This window comes from Natator depressus, chromosome 3 (assembly GCF_965152275.1).
Source record: "Natator depressus isolate rNatDep1 chromosome 3, rNatDep2.hap1, whole genome shotgun sequence".
NCBI lineage: Eukaryota > Metazoa > Chordata > Testudines > Cheloniidae > Natator > Natator depressus.
The window spans coordinates 169,853,239-169,859,238 of NC_134236.1; the positions used below are offsets into that span (position 1 = coordinate 169,853,239).

At 43.3% G+C, this 6,000-nt stretch overlaps 1 protein-coding gene across 1 annotated transcript in view; it reads right to left on the reverse strand.

Annotated features, from left to right (window-relative positions):
• Positions 1 to 5,431, reverse strand: part of TRERF1 (transcriptional regulating factor 1) — a 138,986-nt gene extending 133,555 nt beyond the window's left edge. Inside the window, exon 1 of the mRNA XM_074949330.1 lies at positions 5,157 to 5,431. The gene's annotated coding sequence lies outside the window, so the exon portion shown is untranslated. The remainder of the gene's footprint in view (positions 1 to 5,156) is intronic.
• Positions 5,432 to 6,000: the final 569 nt, after the last annotated feature.

Below are 6,000 nucleotides of genomic sequence, written 5' to 3' on the forward strand. Positions count from 1 at the left end.
TGACCCAGCGTCAATATGACCATCTCTCACTCCTTCAGATCAAGTTGCTGGTCATTAATATTATCCTTGTACTTGCCTTAGGAGAGTTTGGGGATCCAGGCCTACGCAGATTCTTTGACCAGTTGGATCCCCCATTCCAGTCTCTTGCCAGGGCCAGACTCAACAACTGCCTAGATCTAGACCCTCTATGAATGGGCAAGCTGTTCCCCTCACCTGCCGAAGAGCCAGGGGCAAACATGCTCCCCAACAACGTAGAATGGGACTGTGGAATATTGTACATAAGTGCTACACACTCCCATGTGCCAGTCAAAAGCAACCACATTGGTTATTTTCTCCCAAAAAAAGATTAAGAAAAAGTAAGTTTTTTTTTTTTTAAAATATCCTTTGAGTCACGCTTAGCCATACCCTCTGAAGGACGAGCAGCCCTTCTTAAAATATATTTGAATGTGCTATTTTCTGTTTCTCTTAGAAGGCAGGATTTCCCCCATTACCCTGAAATTGATTAAAAGAATATTAATATGTTTCTCAAAGCTAAACATGATTTAAGTACAGGTTTTATAGTACTGTATGTGGCTAAATACCTGGAATTTGCTTTCTTGGATATTTAGTTTAAACTGAAGACCCCACCTGGCAAACATTCTAGCATCTGTGTAACTTTAGTGGGACTATTCACGTAATTAAAGTCAATGGTACTACTCACATGAATGAAGTTATTCAAGTGGTTAAACGTTTGTAAGATGGAAGTCACAAAGAGAATTAGTATGTGTGCATAGATTGTATTTGTAACTGTATCTAACAGTGTCAAACAATATTTTAGAGTTTTAAAAATGTAATTTTGATTAAGCTTTGTCATTGGTTCAGGAAAACCGAACCAGGAATTCTTTTATTGGGAGGGGGGGGGGGAAGGGGGAGGGGTAGGAATGAATACTACTCCTTCATAATTATCACACCTTCATTTTTTTAACATTCATGTTTTCAATCGAGCTAATAACATCTTTTAAAAGACACTGCGTTACTGTATAAATGGCACTGCCATGTCACACAGACATCTTCATATACTGATGCCAGTACAGACCTGAGAACACTGTTTTGCTTAGCTACTGTACTGCTGAACTATCAAGAGAGAGAACAAATATTTTTCTCAAAATGTTTTGCCACAATAACTTATATTTTTGAATTTCTCATTCCCTGGCAGATTTAAAACCAAATTTTAAACTATTCACAACAGAGTAAGCCTTATACTGAACTATTACAATCCCCTATTTTCAACCCAAAATAGTTTTAAACTCAGAACTAAATCATTCCATCAAAATACAAGCAGAAAGCGGGAGATATCTGACTGGATATTGACAAAACTAGGCCAGTACATGAGGAAGGGCGGAGAACACGAGCTCAAGCAAAATCATTCCCCACTTCTGGATCTGACAAAGGACCTCCATGGAAACTGCATGGGTTCAGGACTCCCAACCTTTAAGGAGCATGGCTAGGTGAAAAAAAGACGGTGGAGCTTATATTGAGCTGCTGTCCCTAGCCTAAATGCAGCTAATCAAACAGCAAAATATTTTGCAAAAATAGGGAGTTTATCATCAAGTTTTAGAAAAATGTTCATGTCCTCTCATTAATAAAAATGTCTCAATACTGCATTACTCCATGAAGTACACAGGATGTAAGAGTACTGTCCTTACATTTTTCTCGTATTCTCCACCTGTTATTGAGGGAGTTACATTAACCATCTAACAATGACAGTTACTTTCTTGGATTCCTGAAAAGACTAAACTAGCCAGAAAAATTAAACTGATGGAATTTAAGTCAAAAACCTAGGAACTTCCTAGTTAAATGGATGTGCCTTCCACAAAAATGAACCTAAACTGAAACATGTACACATGTTATTGAACATTGTCATGCACTTGGAGGCATGTGACCAAGAGCAATATACAGACCTAAGACAATAAATGAATAGGAAATAAAGCCTGAGTCCATCCCCATGCAAAATGAGTCACTTAACATCAGACAAAGAATTTAGTCATGCTCTGGTTTATTTACTTGAATACCACATCATTTTCAAATGGGTCAAACGGCAGGGCAGGACACCTAGTGAACTATTCAACAGCCTGATCCTGCACTGAAGTCAATGGCAGAATACACATTACAACAATGTGATCAAGACTGGCCCTATCATTTCACTTAGGGGCCTGATTCTGCATTGCATACTCATGTAAAACTCCCACTGCACAGCTCATTTTTAAAAATCATTTTTGTCCTTAAAGCTACATTATTCATATCTGTCACTCCGCAGTTTGACTAGGTAGTCAGATGTCTGAACACTGCTCAGTTTCTTGCTGAAGTTTTCTGGCTTCATTTTGTTACATAAACATACACTGCTATTCAAGCATAGCAGAAAGGATTAAAAAAAATATTAGTTATTACATAACTTGTGTGCAGGTCTTATGTATTGACTTTTAATTCTCTCAAAGTACACATATACATAAAAACTATGAAAATTGTGTTAACTGGCAATTCACAAATGTTAGCCTAAGGGAAGTTTATAATGCAACTTTTTCATGTGATAGAGAAAATCATTTAACTAAATAAAAACAAGCCTATTTGTTATGCTGTACACTCCCTTTATTTATAGCAAAGCCTTTTAAATTAACATCTTCAAGGTCCCAAAACATATATAGAATATTTGAACCCAACAGTACATTTGATGTTAAATGTATGCCTTAACAAACCTTATACAAAAGTGAACATACCTCAAAAGGAGTGGCCTATAGTAGCATGGCAGGCAAGGCCTCGAAATGTAATAAAATGTCTGAATTTTCTTTGATCTATTGTAATACCAATCAGAGGACATCAGAGAAATAGCTCTGCTCCAGGCCAATTAATGTCCAGTCAAGACCACAAATTAAATAAAACGATACAAAAAATGTTCTGTGCATGAAAACTGTGTGTACAAATGGTTCGTCCATACCATATAAATTTTTGTGCCTTAATTAAATACATATTTACAGGTTTTGAAAAAGGAAAATATTTAGGCTCTGACCCTGCAAAGTTCTCCACATGAGTGGATCCCTGTGCAGGGCTCACTCCATATTCGTGTCTTACAGTAATATTTTAGTTGCCAGAGACATAAACAATCAATCAGTTTATGTCTCTGGCAACTAAAATAATCACATTTTCTCACAAATAGTTTTGTTGTTATTCACATTTTCTAATGCTCTGTTATTTTAGTCTGTAAAGATCTACACCTATCTTAAGTAATTTGTTGACACAGCAAAGATGTATCAATTTATTAGACCTAAAGTACAAAATTTGCAAAGTTTACACCTGAAAAGTCAAGTGTAGGTAACTGACTGACAGACATGAAAAGCTAATCTATAAAGCAAGCAGAGGAAGAAGAAAGCATTATCCATTTGTCAACTGGTTAACTGATTATTAAATTTTACTTGTAAAACATCTGTCTTGTATTTAGACATCTGGTGTACAGTTTTGCTCTTTACTCCATACATTTCAAGAGACCACAAAATTAAGCAGTTGTGTGCTTAAAATCAGTGACAGTGACCAGTTTATTGTACATTCCTTATCTGAGGAAAGCAATAATATATAATTTCCAAAGAATAAAAATATAAAAAAATTAATTCCTATACAACCATGTGATTCAGCTGTAACAGCCTCTTTAGACAATTTCAGATAGAAAACTTAAATGTGATCTTGTTAGAAACACAACAGATTCACAAACATGGAAGTAAATTAGCAAATCAATATTTCAAGTATGTGACACACTGAACACTTGCATTTTGTCAGCCTCACTATACAGCTAATTCAAAGTACCATTTCTGATCCAGTATTTGAAAGCTATTTACTGGCCGTTAAGTAGGAACCAAGCCATTATCTTGCCATAAGAGATCACAATATAAGTACAATTACAGCAAAATGTTTCAGAACCTGAATCCACATCCCTTTCCAACTTCCGCAAGAACCAACCACCACCAGCCCTAATTACCTTAAATCCTAAACCCTTTTCAGGGGTGCACATCAAGCCCAAACCCCTTTTAAATGCAAAGCCCACAGCATACATCCGTACCTAATTTCAGGCTTTTGGCCTGAGAAGTAGGGATTTTTCAAACTCTGGGGCCTGCCTCCAAAGTCTCTGGACTTTCAGTATTGCAGCTCTGATGTGACACTGAATAGAATATGGGAGGAACCTCTACAGGCAGGCTGCAAAAAGGCAATTCTAAGAGCCACGTTTTTCAGAATCACAAAGTACTGGAACATATTATTTTCCTGATTTTAAAAGCACACTTTTATCTTAAGCAATATTTTTGTCACTTGCCAAGGAGAAACCATAGGACAGAGATTTAGGGAGTGGCCAAGATGAAAATCTCAGGTTTTTCTATTTCCCACTGTAGGCAGGTATGGCAGCGTATTATCAAATGCCAAATCCACGCATACAGTAACTTGCCACACCACACCATTGACACAAATGCACCATGTGAAAAGATTCATCCCTAAGGAGTCCTGCGGTTTCTCGCTTGCAGATTGAGAACTTTATCACATACATTCACTTTAATTCCATTCCCTAAGGCCCGCACACCGCCCCCTCCCCCCCCCCCCAAAAAAAAAGGCGCAAGCACAGGACACTGTAATAAACTGCCAGCCCCTTCTCCCTGCTGGGATGTCTTGCAACAGAGGGAAGAGGCTGCAGGGAGGGCCTCGCCTACTCAGCAGTACAGAGCGAGAGTGAGCTGCAAACTTTTTCTTTATTTAGGGGAGCCCCAGCTAATGCAAAATTAAACTTGCCAAGCATTTACCTACCTGGTATAAATCTGCAACAAGTGCATGCAGGATCCGGGAACACAGACCTGGCCGGACTGGGCACACTTTTCCCCTTTTTGGGGGGCGTTGATGGAGCAATTTCAATACTAATTTATTACAGAACTGCCTTTGCTCGGTCCTACTTTACTTACAGTACAGATCTCGTCCTGTAAACAAATATCGCTCCGCCAGGAAATATACTCCTCCCTCCCCTTCCCCCATGCAATACACGCTCCCCTAAGCAATTGCACTGGGAGCGAAGGAGTGGTGGCAATATCCACCCACCTCCCCACACACTTTGCAAGCCCACGCTAGGAAAGGCTCCGAGAACCAGGACATACCTTTTGCATGATCCGCCTTTGCACGCCCCGCCTAGTGATCGGGGGAGAGGGTCGTTGGGGGGGGTTGGTTTCTTGTAATCTCTGATGCAAAATCCCAGTGTCAGCAAATCGCTGTCAAATTATTTTCTTGCAAAAGAAAAAAAAAGCAGAAGCAGAAATGGGCGGAGGCTGGAGGAGGCGAGCGGATCCCTCCGCCGAGATGGGTCGGGCCCTGGGGTTGCGAAGCAGGAAGTAACAAGGTGTCAGCAGCAGCGATCGCCCTGAAACCCCCTCCCAGGCTGCCGCGCAACGCCCCGCCCGCAGCCGCCCCGGGGCTTTGGGTGCAGGGAGGGGCCAGGCCACGCGCGTGGGCTGGTCCCTTCCCGGGGAGCCGGGCTGGGCTCTGCCCAGCGACCCCCCTCTCAGTGCTGCAAACTCGGCGCAGGTGCGGGAGCCTCCGGCCAGCGGCGCCCCGGGGCGGCCGCCTCCAGCCCCCGGGAGGCGGGCGGAGAGCTGGCGGCCGGGCCCCGGGCTCCCCGGGGACACGGCGCTGCCGGAGGCTGCCGGGCGTGTTGCCTCTCGCCGGGGCGGGGGGGCTGGACGGGGCTGCAGCTCGCCGGGCTGAACACGCGAGGCGGCTCCATGGGCCCAGGCGCAGCCAAGCGCTCGCGGCCCCGGGGGGCAGGCGCTGCCTTGGCACGGCGCCCCGGGGACGGGGCGGGCGCGCCCCCCGCGAGGCCGGGCAGGTCTGGCTGAGGCGCGGGCGCGCTCACCCTCTCCGGGGCATGGGGGGGGTGACGAGGCGGGGGGGGCGGCTATGACGCCCTGCGGGCTCTGGGGAGAGTTTCCCCTTCCTCACGCGCCA